This window comes from Ambystoma mexicanum, chromosome 3p, assembly GCF_040938575.1.
Source record: "Ambystoma mexicanum isolate Mex_15411 chromosome 3p, UKY_AmexF1_1, whole genome shotgun sequence".
Taxonomy (NCBI): Eukaryota; Metazoa; Chordata; class Amphibia; order Caudata; family Ambystomatidae; genus Ambystoma; species Ambystoma mexicanum.
In genome coordinates, this window is record NC_090925.1 from 1,157,793,431 (window position 1) to 1,157,814,949 (window position 21,519).

The following is a 21,519-nucleotide window of genomic DNA, read 5'->3' on the forward strand; positions in this document are numbered from 1 at the left end:
GTAGAGGGCAGTCATTGGCTGTGGTCAGTATGACGCAGAGATCAGTAATTGGTTACTACTACGAAAGGACAGATCAGAAACGAAACTGATACTGATTTTTTCTTTACCGAGGATTCCCAGCCTGACGACGGGGAATATTCATGAGCATGTGAATCCATGCCAGACCCCATGCTGGAGAACACTGGACTCACTGTTTAACCTGTACTCAGACGCACCCTGTATATATTTGCTGCTTGTCCTCTTATTATTATTATTTTGCTTGCATACTTTGTAATAGACCTGTCAATCTGTAAGTACTGCCCTGTACTGCTTTTATCTTGATGTAACTATGTTATGCGCCCGGTTGCCCCTGGGCCTGGTGCGCTATATAAATAAATAAATACAAATACAAATACCTCCTTCTCTGGCGAGAAGATCCGCTTCCATCTGCAGTTTGACTGGGGGGGACGCTGACATGTCCAGAAAGGCCGTCCCAGGGGAATTAGAAGGCATTGCCCATGCTCCCCGGCTGGGGAAACATGCTGGCGAACCTCCCACACTTGGCGTTCGTCGCCATCGCGAATAGGTCGGTCTGCGGATTGCCCCATCGTCGGAATAGGAGATCCACTTGATCCTGCCGCAGCTCCCACTCGTGGCACAAGTGTGGCTTCCTGCTGAGTGAGTCGGCGATGGTGTTCTTGATTCCTGCCAGGTGGAAGGGTACCAGAAACATCCCCTGGGAGACGCCCAGTGCCACAGATCCTGTGCTTCCTTGGATAGGGCTGGGGATCTGGTGCCCCTTGCTTCCGGATGTAGAACATCGTGGTGGTGTTGTCGGTGAAGACCCTTACCACCTTGCCCTTGAGGGACGGAAGGAACGACCTGAGGGCCTAGAACACGGCCCGGAGCTCCAGGACATTGATGTGTAGTGACCTCTCCTCCGGGAGCCAAAGGCCTCTTGCGTGGAGATCTCCGTTGTGCGCTCCCCATCCCTCCAGGGAGGCGACCATCGTCACAGTTTCCTGATGTGCCGGGGTCTGGAAGTCTATGCCCGCCGCTAGATGCGTGCGGGTGCCCCACCACCGGATCGCTTTACGGAAAGTCTTGTTGAGTGAGATCCTGTCTTCGAAAATGCCCGCAGCTTGCATCCAACGGGCGTCGAGGAACTCCTGTAGCGGTCCCATCCGCAGCCTGCATAGGCACACGAGGTAGATGCAGGAGGACATCATGCCGAGTAGGGACTTGATGGACCTCACCCTGGCCAAATCCATGGTCAACAGCCGTTGTACCTTGCCCAGGATGGCCTTCGTCGTTTCTTCCGACGGTGAAGCCAATCACGCCACTGTGTCAAGCCTGGCTCCCAGGAACAGGGCTATTTGCGACGGCAACAAGTGGGATTTCGCAAAGTTGATTGAGAATCCCAGGTCCGTGAGCAGTTGGACAGTCTTCGCTGTGTGATCGACAGGGAGTTCTCTTGACTTCGTTCGGATGAGCCAATCGTCCAGGTAGGGGTAGATGTGGATGCCCTGCAGGTGCATCTGTGCCGCCACTGGAGCTAGGCACTTGGTGAACACCCTGGGGGCCGACTTCAAATCCGAAAGGAAGGGCCTTGAACTGATAGTGTCGCCCTTGGACCACAAATCGCAGGAATTTTCAATGTCCTTTTAGAATGGGGATGTGGAAGCAGGCATCCTCCAAGTCCAGCAACGATGGGAAGTCGCTTTCCTCCAGCTGTCCCAGCACGTGCTGGAGGGTGACCATACGGAACTTCTGGGACTTGATGTACTTGTTTAGACGACGAAGGTCCAGGATGGGTCGCCAACCGCCAGTCTTCTTCCGGATGAGGAAGTATCAAGAGTACACTCCGGAGCCCCAGAGCCTCTTTGGAACGAGTTCGATGACTCCCTTTCTTAGCATCACCCGTACCTCCAGCAGCAGTGGAATGCGGGGACACCTCTTTTGAAATTCCAGAGTATGCCTGCGGGCCAGGGAATCCAGCCCCCACCGGTCGGTGGAGATGGACTCCCACACGCTGACAAATTTCACCAGCCGGCCTCCCACTGGGGTGCTCAGGTGGGGGCCCGACGCCATGGCCGGTTCAATCCTGTTTCATCGTGGCCTTGCCGCCCTGGCCTCCTTGGCGTCGACGACGAGATCCTCCTATCTTGCTGCGTCCTCTGTAGGCCTCCTGCAACGAGGAGCAGGCAGCTTGGCGGTACGACGAGGAACCGCCGCCAAATCCTTTGGAGGCACCTTGCTTGCCTCCGGAGTTCCGAACGGACGGCCGTCATTGTTGTAGAACACCCAAGGCCCGAGCCGTCTCTGTGTCTGCCTTGATGGCCTGTAGTGAATCGTCCACTGTCTTGCCGAACAGGTTGTTCCCATCGAAGGGTATGTCCAGACCCTGGTCTGCACGTGCTGGCGGAAGTCGGTGGCCTTGAGCCAACCGCGCCGGCGAAGGCAAACGCTGTTGGCCATCTGACAAAAGCCGGTGTCGGCGATTTCCGCTGCACCGTAATGGTGTGGCCCGACGCCACTTCGCCTTCCTGCAGGATTTCCAGGGCTTCAGCCCTCTCGTCGTCCGGGAGGAAGTCCAGCAAGGGAGTGATCTTGAACCACAGCTCCCTGTTGTAGCGTGCCACGATCGCGAGGGTCTTGGCTGTCTTAATCGTCGTCGCCACCGACGAGATGACCTGTCGTCCTATGTTGTCCAGTTCCTTCCCCTCGCCGTCCGGCGGGGATGTTGAAGTTGAAGCCGTCGCCCCAGCCACTTTCTTCTTGGCCGCCACGGAGACGACCGAATCCGAAGACGGATGTGCCCTGAGGCACATAGGGACGGAGTCCGGGACCTGGTACTTCTTCTCGTAATGGTCTCTCTTAGCAGGAGCCGTGGATGGGTTCTTCAGGAGCGCCAGCGCCTTGTCCCAGATGTCGTCCAGTAATGGGACTGAGAGGACAGTCTTCCTCTTGGCCTGCCGCCATTGGTAGAGGAAACCTTCCTTCTTCTGTTCTTCGGGGCAGAGCTGGAAGAGCTCAGATGCCCTGGCGATCATGGCGTGGAAGGATGCCAATTTCGTCGGGGGGGGGGCCTGAGGAGGTGGTGAAGGGAGGTCCATTCCGTCATCACCACTGTCATCGTCCGTCCCCGTTGCCGCCGTCTCTGTTCCTGTCTGATCCCTCCGAGGAGGGGATGGAGGTGAAGGCTGGAACGGGGGGAGGAGGATGGACTTGTCTCCTCTTGTTAGGCGGGCTGCCCGACGACCAAGTTCCGCTGGGTCCTCGGTGGGGGGTAAGGGCATCCTTGTCCTTATCTCTGCGCACAGAGCCTGTATAGCCATCAAGATAGCTCCTGAATTGTCCTGTGGTACGGGCACCGGCTGCAATGGGACCGACGGTTGGGGCGTGGGGTCCTCCGCAGCCCTATCTTCCTCGTCGGCTCCCCCCTTGCTTTCCTCATCGGCCTCATCGGGATCCTTCCCGTGGGCCTTGCATTCCTCGAACCTCTTGTCCAGGATCCTTTAGACGCTCGAGAAGGGGCTTAGGTAGAGGGCAGTCATTGGCTGGGGGCAGTATGACCCAGAGACCAGTGATTTGTTACTACTAGAAAGACAGTTCAGAAATGAAACTGAAACTGATTTTTTCTTTACCGAGGATTCCCAGCCTGACGACAGGGAATATTCATGAGCATGTAAATCCATGCCAGACCCCATGCTGGAGAAAGGGGGCTTTTTTGGATGAGGATGTCAATAACTCGTACACACACCATTTACAAAGAAGCTACACAGTTGTTACATTTTTAGCTAGAGAAAACACAGGTGACAAGAAGGTGGTGTTACCATAGTTATAATTAAATGCGTCACTAAAATATTCTAAATGCAATTTATTGACACATTTTTCATAAAAAAAGACGTAAAAAACTACATCAAAGATTCACAAAATCAAAAATTATTATTACAATACAAAGACAACATAATTGATCTTATTGGACATCTGACAGTCTCATTTTATCTGTTTGGATCACCGTTATTATAATGATCATAGGTGATGTTAGTAACCTTTTTTGAGTGACCTTTACACTTCTCTTATGAGGGCTATTGTCACGTATGTTATCTAATTGTGGATAAAGGTTGCACGTTGTCTTCCTGTCCTGGTGGTGTTGTCACATGGCCGTGTTGCGTGTGGTGTGGTCATTGGTGGATGTGTTGTGTGCCTCTAGGCCCTGGCTGGGGGGGGGCGGGGGATTCCCTCATTCGCACTCATGGCTTTGCACACTGTGTACTTACCAGCCTCGCCAGGTGTGCCGGCTCCGACCTCTGCTGCACCAACTCACTCGATACCCTCGAGGTGCATGACACTGCTGCACCTCTCCTCCCAGGTCTGCAGCTTGAGAGGTGAAGCAGGTCCTCCTCCTGTCCTGGTGCTGTGCTTGCGGTGTGCTGCCATGAGGTTGGGTACACGCAGCCGCAGATCGTCCCAGCACTTGTGGCAGTCTTTGACAGGGCGCACTGTCACGCCGACTGCTGTGCACTTTTCCTTTCGCCGCTGCTTGGTGCTTTGCCTTTGATCGGCGATGAAGAGCAGTGGTGCATTGTCAACAATGTGCTCAGCCAGCACTGTTAGTACAGCCTCGCTGAAGTGGGGTTTGCGCTGCCATGTGGCTGGTATGCGGGCATCTTCTTGCTTCTCTGGAACAAGTCACAGTAGGTGTAGGCCCAGTGGTTGCTGAGGATGGCAGTGGATTGTGGTTTAAGTAATGGCCGCCGCTCTCTTTCCGGTTTTCGCGATCAGTGTTTCCGGGACCGGTATTTCCGTATCCGGGACATCTCCGTGGGTGCTAGCGTAACAGCGGTGACACCATTTCCGCAATAGTCTGGTGCGCGCGACCATAATCGCACCTTATTTCTGCATGCTTGCGGTCATGGAAACAGTGTCACCGCCTTCACAATAACAACGGATTCCGGACCGGCTAACTTGTAATGAGGCCCAATGAGTCATAGTGTTCAGCCCTTCAACTTTGCTAAACACACAAGAGATATCTTTTAAAGGTTGTACAAATATGGTGACCATTGTTGGAATAGAGGGCAAGTGGATTCTGTGCTTAAGGCCTCAAACATAAGTCACCGTCTGTGAACTGACAGAAAGAGTTTGTAATTAAAGGCATAAGCAAAGTGAAGATTTTTGACATAGCAATAACATCTGTTGAATATGCAATTTGTTCTGCCTTCTGGGGATTAGGGCATTATTGTGTATGTAGTCTGAACATATTTGTGTTTTTATCTCTTGCAAATGAATAACAAATGACCTATGCTGATGCAGGCTTAATTTTTTGTATAAAAGGAGATGCTGTGTACTATTCAGGCACTTCACTTCTCCACTCCCCATGAAATACTGGTCGTGGTTGAACCTGAAGTCTGCTCGAGTGAATGATTTGTGCAAAATAAATCTTACCTTGCAATTTTGAAACTCTGTCTCAGATACTGTACTTTGTTTGAATTATAGCGCTTAGAAGTCTCACCTATGCCTTATGAACTGTTTTGAACTTGGGGAAAGGGAAGCTGATTACAAGCCAAGAGTCAAGAGCTGGAAGAAGCTCTGAACTGTATTATGAACACTGTTCATTTTGATGCGGACATCCCTACACATTGTATATAGTTAGTTTTGAGGACAAGTATAGGTTTTGGACACACAGACATTTGCTTTGGACTTCCTGAGACAGACTAGCCTTAGTTTTCTTTAGGTAAAGAAATCCCACCTTAGCATAGAGCAAGTTGGGCCTTACTCCATCCTGCCTTTTGAGTTAATACAATTTTATGAATCAAAATTGAACCTGTTGTCTGTGTCTGCTTTGTGATGCCTACACAGCTGGAAGATATCATAAGGAAGGAGCCGGAGAATGTCAGTGTGAGATTACAGACTAACAGGAGGAAGGTGGTGGCGAAGCTTTCCAGACATTGGCAAATAGAGTTTGGACAGGTAGCTGGAAAGGAGTGAGGGAGACTGAGGTGGTTGAAGTTAAGGTGGTGGTAAGAGAACACCCAGGGGTAGCAGGAGGAAGTAAGGAAGAAATCAGAGAAAATCACAATAGGATAATAAGTTGTTGGAGGTTAAACAGGAGGAGAGGAGTACTAAGAAACTCAGAAGATAGTGAGATCTTGAAGGTTCCAGTGGGTCCCGGTTGGCCATAGGGAGCAGAAGAATACATGAGGCTCAGAAAGACGAGGACTCTGACAAGGAGGGGTAGGCAGTTCCAAGAAGCTCTGTCTCAAGGACCAGGAAATCTCTCCTTTGTGGCTCTCCCCAATGCCCAGGAACCAAAGTCCACCAAAAGCTGACATTATTGAGGAGGAGCTGGATAATCTCTGATAGTAGCAATTCCAACGGTATCGCTCTCTCCATGGGGAGAGGGCCTCACTGACCTGGAAAAAGCCTACTGGTCACCTTAAGTAGAAGGGCTAAAGCCCAAGACTAACACAGAAATTGATTGAAAGAAGGGTCCAAGAACCCCGGGAAACTCACAATTAGGGACTAAGAGGAAACCTGACCCCATACATATCGAAACATTTGGTATTAACACATCACTTTACCAAGGGAAAAGGTTTTTGGGTTAGGTTTACTAGAAAGGCACTTTCCTTGACTGACTTCTGGAGACACTATCCAAACTCTGAAGAGAATATCCCTTCCAACTACTGTTTGATGAAGCTGGCCACCCTTTTGTACACTTATCTTAATAAACATATGGGTATTAACGAAGCTTGGTTTGGCGCGGCCTGTTGCTCTTGTAACCCCAGTTACAGTACATTTTGACACTGCTCATTTATACTGTTAGTTCTCTCATCACAAACGCAGCAAGGCAATACACAGTTTACCCAAGACTGATAAATGTAATCCCAGATTATCACATTCAAATGAGAAAGGCTCTTATGTACAAGCAATCAGAGAAAATCAAAAAGAAGAAGGAGAAGGAACAAGTTACTTACCTGTAACTGTTGTTCTCCAGCATGGGTCTGGCATGGATTCACATGCTCATGAATATTCCCCGTCGTCAGGCTGGGAATCCTCGGTAAAGAAAAAACCAGTATCAGTTTCGTTTCTGATCTGTCTTTCGTAGTAGTAACCAATCACTGGTCTCTGCGTCATACTGACCACAGCCAATGACTGCCCTCTACCTAAGCACCGCCTCTGGCAGCCATCTTCAGATTTTGGAAGCACGTGAAGTGGCAGTATGACCAAGTGAAGAGCCGCAGAGGGGTAGGCGGGAGGGTTCGCATGTGAATCCATGCCAGACCCATGCTGGAGAACAACAGTTACAGGTAAGTAACTTGTTCCTTCTCCAGCATGGGGTCTGGCATGGATTCACATGCTCATGAATAAAGAATACATAGCAGTACACACATGCACAACCACGGGAGGTGGCAAAGGCTCAACATTAAGCATTACATCAAACTCAACCTTAAGCATCTTACCTCCTCACCAGGCTCACCTCAGGCGAACAGGTTGCGCAGCACTGCTTGGCCGACCCTGGACTCCTCCCTGGAATCCCGATTGACGCAGTAGAATTTCCTGAAGGTGTGCGTCGACCTCCACGTAGCAGCCCTACATATGTCCAGCAGGGGCACACCAGAAAGGAACGCCGTGGTAGCTGCGATCGCTCTGGTGGAATGGGCTCTCGGACGGCCAGGCAGCGGTCGGTTTGCCAACCGATGACAGTACATGATACAGCTGGCGAGCCATCTGGAAATGGAAGCCTTCGAGAGAGCCTTCCCCTGATTGACAGGTCCAAAGTTCACAAAGAGTTGTGACGTCTTCCGAAAACACTTCGTGCGGTCCACGTAGAACTTCAGCGCTCTAGCCACATCCAGCAAGTGCAAAGTCCTTTCAGCCGGAGACGAAGGCGACGGGAAGAACACAGGCAACACCAAGGGTTCGTTGAGATGGAAGTCCGACGGTACCTTGGGCATGAAGGAGGGGTGCGTCCTGAGCACTACCCTCGTGTCGTGAAAAGTCAAGTACGGGGCCTTGCAGGAAAGGGCCTGGATCTCTCCCACCCGTCGTGCGGAGGTGATGGCCACAAGAAACGCTGTTTTCCACGACAGAAACTTCAACGGGGCCGAGTGCAGAGGCTCGAACGGAGGTCCCATGAGCTTGGTCAGCACCACGTTGAGCTCCCACGCCGGGGCCGGAGCCTTCACCGGCGGGAACGATCTGAACAGTCCCTTCATGAACTCTTTCACCAGACGATGAGACCACAAGGACGCCTGCCCCGTGGTTCTGGTGTATCGGGAGATCGCAGCAAGATGAATCTTGATGGACGCGTGTGCCAGTCCAGCTTTGGCCAGCGTCAGCAGTTATGGCAGTACCTGGGGAGCCGTAATCCGTAGAGGGTTAATCTTCTGTGCGTTGCACCAGACAGAGAACCTCTTCCATTTGTGTCCGTAGCATTTAAGAGTCGAGGACGCCCTGGCCTTTGCAAGAACCTCTCTGCAGTCGGCCGGTATGTCGTATCCTCCAAACTCTAGCGCTGCAGGAGCCAGGCCTGCAAGTTCAGCGATTTCGGGTCGTGGTGGAGGATGGCGCCTCCTTCCCTGGAGAGTAGATCCGGGTCCACCGGCAGCTTGATTGGCGGGGACGTTGACAAGTCCAGAAGGTCCGGGAACCATATCTGCCTCGGCCACGCAGGTGCGACGAGGATCATCCTGCACCGTGACCTCTTGAGCTGGTTGACGAGCCGGATTAGCAGTGGCAAAGGAGGGAACGCGTAGAGGAACAGGCCCTCCCAGGGGAACGAGAAAGCATCGCCCATGCTCCTCGCCTGGGGAAACCTGCTGGCGAACCTCCGGCACTTGGAGTTCGTCGCCGTCGCGAACTGGTCGATCTGGGGTGTGCCCCACCGTCGGAAGAGGCGATCCACTAGATCCTGCCGTAGTTCCCACTCGTGGCACGAGCGCAGCTCCCTGCTGAGTGAGTCGGCGATGGTGTTTTTTATCCCTGCCAGATGAAACGGCACCAGAAACATCCTTTGGGCGACGGCCCAATGCCACAGGTCCTGCGCCTCCTTGGACAGTGCTGGGGACCTGGTTCCGCCCTGTTTCCTGATGTAAAACATGGTGGTGGTGTTGTCGGTGAAGATCCTCGCCACCTTGCCCTTGAGGGACGGAAGGAAGGACCTGAGGGCCCAGAACACTGCACGGAGCTCCAGGACATTGATATGGAGGGACTTCTCCGTCGGGAGCCAAAGGCCTCTCGCGTGTAGATTTTCGGTGTGCGCTCCCCACCCTTCCAGGGAGGCATCCGTGGTCACTGTCTCCTGGTGGTCTGGGGTCTGGAAGTCCATGCCCGCTGTCAGATGCGCGCGGGTGCCCCACCACCGGACCGCGCGGCGGAAACTCTCGTCGAGTGTGATCCTCTCCTCGAAGCCGCCCGTCGTTTGGATCCAGCGCGTGTCCAGGAACTCCTGCAACGGGCGCATCCGGAGCCTGCACATGGGAATGAGGTAGATGCAAGAAGACATCATTCCGAGGAGGGACTTGATGGACCTCACCTTGGCCGCGTCGGAAGCCAACATCCGCTGTACCTTGCCCAGGATGGACCTGGTCCTTTCCCCCGACGGGGAGGCCAGAAGGGACACTGTGTCGAGCTTCGCTCCCAGAAACAGTGCGTTTTGCGCGGGTACCAGGTGGGACTTGGCGTAGTTCACGGAGAATCCCAGGTCCGTGAGAAGTTGGACGGTCCTTGCCGTGTGCTCCACGGCGAGCTCCCTCGTCTTGGCCCGGATGAGCCAGTCGTCCAGGTAGGGGTAGACGTGGATCCCCTCGCGCCGCCACCGGTGCAAGGCACTTGGTGAATACCCTGGGTGCCGACCGTAGTCCGAAGGGGAGGGCTTTGAACTGGTAGTGACGCCCTTGGACCACAAACCTGAGGAATTTTCGGTGCCCCTTTAGGATGGGAATATGGAAGTAGGCATCCTCCAAATCCAACGACGACAGGAAGTCTCCTTCCTCCAGCTGACCCAGGACGTGCTGGAGGGTGACCATCCGGAACTTCTGCGCCTTGATGAATTTGTTCAGACGTCGCAGGTCTAGGATGGGGCGCCATCCTCCCGTCTTCTTCTTCACGAGGAAGTATCTCGAGTAAACTCCGGAGCCCCGAAGCCTCTTTGGGACGAGTTCGATGGCGCCCTTCCTGAGCATCGCCCTTACCTCCAGGAGAAGCTGAGGGACGTGGAGCTCTTTTCTGGCCACGGGGGGGGACGCGCGGGCACCTTCTTTGAAACTCGAGCGCGTGGCCCCGGGCTAAGGCGTCCAGCACCCAACGGTCGGTGGAGATGGACTCCCACACGCTGACGAAGCTCGCCAGCCGGCCTCCCACCGGGGTGCATCGGTGGGGGCCCGACCCCACGGTCGGTTCAATCCTGTTTCAACGAGGCTTTGCCGCCTTGACCTCCTTGGCGACGACGGCGGGGTCCACCAGACTTGCCTCGTCCTCTGTAGGCCTCCTGAGACGACGAGCGGGCTGCTTGACGGTAGGTGGAGAAACCGCCGCCGGAACCTTTGGAGGCGCCCTTGCCTCCGCTGCTCCGAAAAGGCGTCCGTCGTTGCTGCAGAACCCCAAGGGCCCGGGCCGTCTCAGTGTCCGCTTTAATGGCCTGAAGGGAATCGTCCACTGTTTTCCCAAACAGGTTGTTCCCATCGAACGGCATGTCCAGGACTCTGGTCTGTACGTCTTGACGGAAGTCCGTAGCCTTGAGCCATCCACGCCGCCTAAGGCACACGCCGTTGCCCAACTGGCGAAACCCAGTGTCGGCGATGTCCGTCGCAATAGTGATGGCGTGGTCCGACGCCACCTCACCTTCCTGTAGGATCTCCAGGGCATCCGCCCTCTTGTCGTCCGGTAGGAAGTCCAGCAGGGGAGCCAGTTTGTACCATAGCTCCCTGTCGTAGCGGGCCACGATAGCCAAGGCGTTGGCCGCTTTAATCGTCGTCGCTGCAGACGAGATGACCCTGCGTCCCATAGTGTCCAATTTCTTTCCCTCGCCGTCCGGTGGGGAAGTCGATGTGGAGGCTGCACCCCCCCCCCCGCTTTCTTCCTGGCCGCCGCGGAGACGACGGAGTCCGGGGTAGGCTGCGCCCGGAGGCACAGGGGGGCCGCGTCCGGGACCCGGTACTTCTTCTCGTACCAGTCTCTTCTAGCTGGCGTAGTGGAAGGGTTCTTGAGGAGGGCGAGGCCCTCATCCCAAATGTCGTCCAGTAGAGGCACCGCGAGGACCGTCTTCCTCTTGGCCTCGCGCCGTTGATAAAGGAATCCTTCCTTTTTCTTCTCCTCAGGGCAGAGTTGGAAAAGCTCGGATGCCCTGGCGATCATGGAGTGGAACGAACAATCTCGTTGGGCGGAGAAGCCCTGGTGGGAGGTGACGACGGTAGCTCCTCGTCGTATACCTCGTCGTCCGTACCCGTCGCTGCCGTGTCAGTCCCCGTATCATCCCCTCGGGTGGACGGGGAGGAGGGCTGGACGGTGCGCGACGGCTGAAAAGGAGGTGGAGGGTGAATCCTTCTTTTCTTGGGTGGGGGAACGCCAGAAGGTCCCGGTTCAGGATCCCCCGACGGGAGAGGTTCCTCCGTCGGCAACGGTAGTCTCGTCCTTATCTCTGAGCATAAGGACTGTATAGCCAACAAAATGGCCGCCGAGTTGTCTTGCGGCGCTGGCAGAGGGGAATCCGACGGGCGATCAGGGGCCCCGTCGGCACCCTTGACGATGTCGTCGTCACCCGCGTCGGGATCCATCCCGACGGGCCGGTCTTCTTCCACGCCAAGGCCGTGGCTTAAGACCTCGATCAGCTCTTCCTCCGAGGTTGAAGCCGAATCTACGACGACGCCCTGCCCCCCCTTTTTCTTCCCCGCCGGGGATTTCACAGGGGTCCTATCGATGGGCACAAAAGAGGACTCCCTCCGAGGTGGCAGGGAGACTCTGAGCCCCGAGGTCGCCACCACTGGTGTAGCCTCCACAGGCTGAGCCAGGGTCGCCGCGACAGTATCGATAGAGGGCTTGGCCGGATGGATTAAGGCCTTCACCACCTTAGGTGCGCTCACCGCCTTATCCTTGAGGGGGGGGGGACACTGCCTCGCTCCCCCTCCGATGGGGCCTTCGAGCTCGACCGGGGCCTCTCCAGGAGCTTCGCCGGGTGCTCGCCCTTCCTCTTACCCGACCCAGAGCGTTGGCTCGTAGTCGAAGGTGCTGGGGAGGGTGCGCCCTGCCTGGCGCCCGTAGAGCCCGACCGTTCGGCGCTCCCGGTGCCAGCGGACTCGCGGTGCTTGGCCTTGTGTTGGACCCCCGTCGCCGGGGCGTCCTCAAAGGTCTTAGAAGACCGCTCGGATTTCTTCCTCTTCTTCTCGCCAGACGGGCTCTTCCCTTCCAGCCAGTTGGCGAGACGTTGATGGCGGTCCTTCATGGTCCGCTCCGACATATTGCCGCAAAACGCACAGTCCTTCTCCACGTGCGTCTTGTCCTCATGTAAGCAGTAGAGACAAAAGGAGTGTTCGTCCTCCTTAAAGACGTTCTGCAGCTGGCATCCAGGGCAGACCCTGAACAGCTTTCCGGGCGTCGAGCTTCCCTTCTCCTGGGCCATGTCCGGGCCTGAGAAGCTTCTGGAGTCCTCCAAAGCGTAGCTCGACGAAATCTTCACCCTTGAGGGGCGCAGACGAATCCGACACGGGTCCCCGTTGATCGGATGGAGAGTCGGTGGAGCTTGAGGCTCTTTTGACCGAAAAAACGAAGTTTTTGAGCAGAAAACGTGAAAAAATAGCACTAACTCTCGAGAGCGATAGCACGAGGATCCCAACACATGAACGTGCGGTAAAAATCTGAAGATGGCTGCCAGAGGCGGTGCTTAGGTAGAGGGCAGTCATTGGCTGTGGTCAGTATGACGCAGAGACCAGTGATTGGTTACTACTACGAAAGACAGATCAGAAACGAAACTGATACTGGTTTTTTCTTTACCGAGGATTCCCAGCCTGACGACGGGGAATATTCATGAGCATGTGAATCCATGCCAAACCCCATGCTGGAGAATTTCCTGTTACTGCTTAATCAAAATGGACACATGTAACTAAACAGCCATTGGCATGGGCTCATATAACCAATCTAGCCCTTCATTAACCCAGTTATTATCATCCATCTTTCCACCTCACATTACATAACACATCAACAATACAACAATGGTACATCAACCTTACAGCAAACACTGACAAGGCAGTGGACCAGCTGCTTTTACATTAGTCCCCTGCACCCAATGCAACACTAACCATTCTTCACGTTGCCAGAGAACAAGTCAACCCCCACCCAAAATCAGCCATGCTCACAGGGTATAATTTACTAGCAAGCAACAGTGCAGGGACCCCTATGGCAACGCAAGCCCCACAAGCCCTACTAGTCTAGACTCTCACTAGCACACAGACAATGGGTGATTCTGATATGCATGCATTAAAATGTTAGGCTTCACATCTTGCTTCTCTCTCCCGGCCACATCCTGTCCCCCCTTTTTAAGGACAAACCACCAAGAGGATGCATGAATAACAGAAGAAGCCCTATACAAGACCAGTTACATTACAAATGAACCACATTTAACACTATTGCTGGGAAACATTATTGCTCAGAACCCCCATTCTGCTCAATCTGTAAAAGTCAATTGATAATCTTAACCCAAATTGTGCCTCAAGTTATTGGGCTGTTGCACTGCACTTTGGAAACAAACGCTTTAACAGTTTTATGAGCTTGTTGCATTCCAAATAACCTGAAAATGCCTGTTATCCTAAATTCAGCCAAATTTGTTCGCCCATACCTAGCAATGGTTCACAATGTTAGGCGTATGATTGTATAAGAATGGTGCCCACAATAAAAAGTGATATAAAGCATGTTTTACACCCATATTCAAACCTCTTCCAACGTACGTCTACTAGATCAGCCAACAAAGGGATGGTCAGAGGGTATTTTTTTCTTGCGTTTGATGGGTTCGGCGAAGGTGTAAGTGGTATTGAAGAAAATACAGCATTCCTTTGTAAAAGGCTCAGGAAATGAGGACTCAATGGACCTACAAAAAAGACAAGCAACAGTTCTAATTCAGTTGATAAAACTCAATAGTTTCTACTTATTTCCTTTTCGCTTTAGTAACTCAAATTGTTTATTAATTACTAGATTAACACACCCACACACATTTGATAGAACTGAAATGTGAGTTCGAATGATTGAACTCCATTAAACAATGTAGCTGTATTCATAATTGCCAGTGATCAAGTTTCTCTTTATATATATTTGTATACTATCAAAACCATGAAGAATTAATATGGCAGCATTCACATGCACTGATAAAAATGGGCCCATGACTATTTGAATAGTTATTTCAGTTATGTCTGGAAGATTTCTGAAATACATCAAATAGAAAAAGTATTAGTTACTCCGATCTCTTCATCAAATGGTCCTCCCATTACAAACATGATGGATTTATAAAGTGAGGTTCAGTAGGGTATATGCTCCGTGCTTGCCGCTAGCATCGCCTGCATGAGGCCCTTCCTATAGAACCACCAACCAGAGAGCCAAAGGAGGGTGACCCTCTTGACAATGGCGGTAGTTTAGGACAAAGAGTACAAAAGTCTCTCTACTGTAGCTTTATTTTTAAGCCAATCTCGACGCATTTCCAGCATGTTGGAAACTTCGAAAAAAGCAGAATGGAGGATATAGACTAAATAGCCCAACTTGAAATTAGACAATGAAGCTACATAGTAAAGCCATTCCTAGCTGCAGATCGGCTCTAGAACAGGCATCTGGAGTACTTAAAAAATAGCACCAAAGTTAAGATATGATCAGAAGTACCAACTTATCAAGTTCTTCTTGCCACATTTTCAATGTTGGCTCTTTTAGAGCAATGTAGTACATTCTGTTTCCCCACACTTACACTTCACTATCAGTCTCCTTTAGAGAACATGTACTGATTGATTTTCTTTTTAAACAGTTAGTACTAATACAGTGATTCAATGAACTGAACACGTTGCCTATCATTAATCATAACTTAAGGCAGCTCTTGATAAATGTTTTTCAAACGTGCATGTTCAACATTTACATCCTAAGGCATATGATTCCAGCCAAGAGTGAGAACCATCCAGTTGCATGCAATGCATTTCTCGTCCAGATGAAGCTTGGCAATTAACTACATGCTTCGGTTTCAGAGTGATATCAAAATTAGGCAGTGTAAAAAATACAATAAGAGCGTAATTAAAGTGGGTGCTGCTAGGGCGTGGGCATCCTCATTCTTTGCACCGGCAAAGTTTTAATAAGACCCAAAGTCTTGTGGAGGGTGTGTACAACCACATCCTCGGCAAATAGGCAGTTAAGAGTGTCTCTGCAGTCCGTTTGTTATGCACTAGATTCATCAAGGTGGGGGTGGGGGGGCATGCTACTATGCGAGCGGTAAGGGCGTGAGTCCTTGAGAGCTCCAGTGGCCGCCGACATTATCCTGAAGAAATATGCTGCTTGGCGGGACAAAATCCATAGACAATACACCCACAGGGAGATGAATGCCTGATGTACAACCGTGGAAAGTTGGAGCTCTAGAAACGAACTCCTGCCGGAGCTGCTCCGTGTCACTCGTCGCGCCAGCCTGGCGCGAAAACTCCCCATTAAGATGGCCGCCACCGACCGCATTTGCTGAACAGAAGGGCTACCGGAGCTGAGACACTGGTGGGTGCCAGGACTGCTAGCCAGCCCCGGGCAACCTCTGCGGGGAGGGCAGGAGCAGTGTGGTAACCAAACGGCCCGACCGGAGCAGTGGTGGCAGACCCGGAGTGGGGGGTTGCTAGCCGGAGCGGCGCTGCCATGTGCGATAGGAGAGGACCCATGGGCGCCACTAGGGACAGCGCCACGGCCGCTAGCGCAGGCAGAAATAGCCTCAGACGGGATCGGCCTGGGATCGTGGGGACGGCGGCCAAAAGGAAGGCTTTGCACTTGCTGGAGGGGGCGAGAATGGTGGAGCACTGACTCACAACCCGGACCTCTGACTATCCAACCCTCTGCACCCCGATCAGAGGACATCACCTTGGTGCTCCTCCTGGTCCCGGGCTCCCTCCCAGGGGCTCTCCACAAGGGGGAGGGCCGGCAACCCACTGTCCCTGAGTCGGAGCCCGAGGACGAGAAAGTTAACGACTGCGGGCGGCTGATGATGTGAGCAGTGCTTGACCCACGGCCCCTGCGACACAAATACGGCAGTTGCGCAGAACATACAGCATGGTGCTGGGAGAGAGGACCGAGTCACACAACACTGGGGAGACCCGCAGGCTGCACTTCCAGGAAAACTGACTACTGTATCCAGATAAGCCAGGCCTGTTCCTCATGTTGCACTGGGTACCAGCACCAGCCTGCCTGATTACATAATCCCCGGACCAAAGGCCAAGGTGCAGGGCCCCCCTGTCTGGAGAGTTGCCCGCCCTACCCAGAGCCAGCTATGGGTCACAAAGGAGGACAGCAGGGATATTACTAACTGCAGAACGATCGGCCCCTCAACAGTCATAAATACATCAGTGCGGAGCAGCGAAATGCAGGTCAGTCGACCTCTGAGGTGCCAAACCCTCTAATAATACCAGTAGCAGAGATGCCCTTGGGGTGACAGGGCCTCACCCTGCCCGGAATCCTGGGGTGACTAAGGAGTACAACGTAGCTCAACGAGGTGGCTGGACTGCTGGAACAGGCACACTCTACCGTGGGGTGACCCTGGGAGGGCCTGAAGGGACTACAATTATATCATGAGAGAAATCTGGGACTAATTACACCACCTCTGGGACGGATCATATAGACCTGTTGGGCGGACATAGGGGCTACACAAGACCACAGATTGTACAAAGGTACCCAGTGGCAGACCCGCAGGAAAGGGTTGAATCTTGGCAGGCACCTAGACCTGGACACACTCCGGACCGCACCAGTGGGGAGCACACCCGGTGTGTAGAGGTGAGCAAGCCCATACCGAGGGTACACCAACAAGCTGCCAGCCATTTTTTACACCGGCTGGGAGAAATAATAAGTGGTCCGCTGGGCTGCAGTCAACACCCACATGTGCCACCTGGGGAGAAAACCTGCACCACACTCCAACACCTAGGTTTGACACTCCTGTCGGTGACATGCAACCCCCCCTCCCGCCTGTACTGTCACTGTGATAATCACACGCTGGACACTTGGCCCCAGACTTCCTGGGAAAGGTGAAACCTCTTACTACCCTGGCGCATTGGGGTCACTCGTGATGACCCTGCTCCAAGCATTCTGACCCCACGAGTGAAGCCCACAGAAGCTCCTGACTGCTTGCTCCTCAGGGAACACCAGACTGAACCATGGGCAAAGACAAAACAAAAAAAAGGGTCCAAGCAGAGCACCATGGATCAATATACAACCAACGCCTCCACTGTAACGACGGAAGCCGAGCCGCAGACGGCCTCCTCCTCCACAGTTGAACCTCTAACGTTGAAAGATGTGATGGCCGCCATCGCCAACTCTCACTCCTCGATTGAAAAAAGATGGGACATTATCACTGCAGAGTTATCTTTTCTCCGTCACGACCTCCAGAAGCTATCCACCAGACCGGAGAAGTGGAACATCGATAGCTGGAGTGGAAGATGACCTCGGTGGAGTGCGCCATCAATTCTCACAAGCAATGACACGCCTGAAGATTCTGGAGGCGCGAGTCGATGAGGACGAGGGTAGATCACGCCGCAATAATATTCTTATCCTGGGCCTTCCAGAGAACAAAGAAAGGCCAAGTATGGAACTGTTTTTGGAACAGTGGTTGGCGGATCTCTTCGCAACTAAATCCTTCACTAAGTTCTTCTCGATAGAGAGGGCTCATCAGATGCCAGCAGGGAGGCCGATTCAGGCAGCATCCCCAAGAACAGTCATTGCTAAACTCTTAAATTATCGAGATAGAGATGCAATTGCACAAAGGGGGCGATCACGTATAATAGCTCTAAAATCACCTTCTTTACAGACTATACCTGAGAGGTGCAGAAGGCCAGACAGTCCTTTGAACATCTGTAGAGGATACTCCACTCCACGAACGTAAAATATGGGTTGCCCTTTCCAGCTCAGCTAAAGATTCAACATAACGGCACCACAGAGCACTTTAATGATCCGTGGGAAGCCTGGAAATGGGCAGAGAGCCATGTTGAAGGAAATTGGGAAACGAGTGGCCGGGACCCAGGGGGAAGACCACGAGCCCGACTGAACCGAGTCTGGCCTGCTGGGCAGCCTCCACCGTTGAAACAGAATGACCCGGAACGAGAAGCACACTCCTAGGTCCAGGGATCCGAACGTGACGGACAAAGGAATAGGGAGGTGGCATAGACGATATGAAATGGTACATCCATCTGGGTGTCAAACTGACTCATTTACATTTCATTCCCGCCAAATCTGACCATAGCAGCGGCGGCCACCAGGGCCTCCACAAAGGACTTCAGATCTCTATTGGGGGTATTACGTATAGTGGTTGAGGTTGGGAGCGGGTTCCAGTTGTCTCCTAGCTAATGTTCGGACGACAGATACTTCGGGTTGGGGCGGAGTATAGGGGGGGATGGGATGTTCACTACTGTTTTTTGTTTGAATTGTTAGCCGAATGTGAGAACACCACGATACATGCACTTACCCAAATCACATTGCATCCAATAGAGACACTGTCCACCTGTGGCGACATGCCCATGAGCACCTATGGCACACACTCAGAATTTGCTAGGAACCTGGAATGTAAACGTTCTAGGATCCGGGATAAAGAGACGGTTAGTCACCCAGTTCCTCAAAAGGCACTCTCCAGATATTGCCCTCATTACGGACTCACTTTTGGCTGGCACAACCTGCACGCTCTCCCGCAGGACGAACTACTGTACTGCTTTACATGCGGGTTTTACCACCTGTGCCCGCAGGGTTCTGGTTTAAATACACAAGCAACTCCCACTTACTCTGACCTCTGTGGCGCAGGATCCTAGGGAGGGACAGATTTGTCCTGATGCAAGGTACGCTGTGGAGTGAGACTGTGGGTATCTTGGCCATATACGCTCCTCGCACGCTTACAGGAGAGCTCTTTGCAGATATTGGGCATATAATCGCAGAGCACCACCCGGATCTATGGATCCTTGCGGGGACTTCAATGACGTGATGAGTTCCACATGAGACCGCACTCATATCAGAAGGCCGAACCCCGACACTCTGACTAAACTCAGTTCATTTGCATCTGCCCTGGGCCTCTGCGACCTATGGAGAGAGCTTCATCCACTCGAGAGCGGATATTCGTTCGACTCAGGGGCGCACGCCTCGTTGTCCAGACTAGATAATTTTTTTCTCCTGACCCCAGACGCCAATAGGGTCACCGAAGCTGCCTCGGGGCATATTGGACCATTCACCCCTGATGAAAGAGATAGCCGTTAATACTCCATCCCCTCCTAGGTCATGATGGCTGAATAGTTATTACCTTGGCTTCCGAGAATTTGTGGACCATATCCATGAGACAACAGTGGAGTACTTCGAGACAAACTCCTCCTCGGTCGATAACCTGACAGTGGTTTGGGAGGCCTATAAGACCTTACTCCAGGGTGAGGCGATCTCCTGGAGAAGAGGGAGCATGCACACAAGGTGGCAGCGGCAGAGAAAGAGGCCGAAGAGAGGCCGATTATATACAGAACGGCACCCCTGAGTCACATCGATCCCTTCTAAAGGCCAGAGAGTGCCTCAGAAATATTGCACTTGATAATGCAAAGCAGGACCACTGGGCGATGCGGGCCCGCATCCATGAACACGCGGACAAAGCAGGCAAACTGTTGGCTTGCTTAGAGAAAAGAGGGGAAGGCCTCCAGCATGTCAGGGAAATCACGAATAGCCGAGGTGAACTCAGCAGGACTCTGTCATAGCGGAGACGTTTGCAGAGTGCTATGCTGTGCTCTATCGGTTCCCGGCTGCCCTGGTGGAGTTCTCCATAGTAGATAATATTTCACTTCCAAAGCTGACGGACTCACAACGTACGCAGCTGGACATAGATCACACTGAAACCAAAATTGCGGAGGCCATCACCCAGTTGAGCTCTGGGAAAGCACCGGGTTCCAATGGGTTCCCAGTTGAGACTTGGAAAAAACTGGGCGGGGAGGCAATGGCGATCCCGTTGCACAAATTGTTTCTCCACTGCAGAGATCAGGGTATTCTCCCTCCTGACCTACGCAGGGCTAACATAGTAATCATCCCCACGCCAGGAAAGCCCCAAGAACTCTGCAGCTCGTATAAGCCGATCTCGTTAATCAACAGGGAGGCCAAGGTTTTAGCTAAAGTGCTTGCGACAAGACTACAGAAAGTTATCCTTTCACTGATCCACCCCGATCAATCCGGCTTTATGCCAAACAAATTGATGCGTATGAATGTAAGACGCCTACATTTGCTTCTAGAACGGGCTCCGATTCTTGATACTCCCCTTGCTTTGTTGGCAATCGATTTTGAGAAGGCGTTCGACAAAGTGATATGGGAAAGCCTCTGGAAGACCTTGCGTTGAATGGGGTTTGGTGAAACATTCCTGGGATGGGTGATGCTGCTGTACGAGTCCCCCGCAAGCAGAGGTCAGGGTCAACGGCTGGCCCTCTAAACCCTTTTCACAGGGTAGGGGTACTCGGCAGGGGTGCCCCCTATCCCCTTTACTGTTCACGTTGGCCACTGAACCCCTGGCCTTATGGCTTTGTCAATCCGACACATGGAGGGGTTTCAGCTAGCCAGAGGGTGGACAGGACAAACTATCGCTATATGCAGACGACCTTCTGATATATCTGGGAGACCCGTACCACTCTTGTCCAGTGGTCACACAGATGCTGGCAAGTTTTGGTGCTTTCAGTGGACTGAGAGTCAACTAAGGGGAAATCGGTCCTTTTTCCGGTAAAAGGGGGTGAGCATGCTATACCACATGGTTGCCCATATCAGATTGAACGCGAAGGTTTTCGATACTTAGGAATACAGATATGAGGAGATCTCACATGGCATGTGCCCTGTAACCTACACCACGTTATTGACCGATTCGCTGGCGATGTCGGGCACTGGAAGCATCTCCCACTGATGCTACTGGGGAGGGCAGCCCTCTTCAAAATGCTAGCGCTGCCCCGTTTTCTATACGCTCTCCAGAAAACACCCCACTCTGGATTCCTGATTCAGAGTTCCACCGGATAGACTGTCTGCTCAGGGAACTCATTTGGGGAGGGGAACACCCACGTATTGTTCTTAGCACACTTCAACGAGTGGTCTGGGAGGGAGGCATAGGCCTACCACGCTTACAAACGTATTACTGGCGACCCAAATGTCAGTCCACAATGATATACTTCATGGTAACTGGGAATTGCCTCATATTAGAGCTCACGTACAGGATCGGCCGAATATCTCGCCCATATCGCTACTCCACCAACCACTTACTCACCCACCCCTGCAAATGACAGCCACACACATTACTATGATTTGGAAGAGAGCACATAGGCTGGGGCCGCAAGGTGACCCAGTTTCATC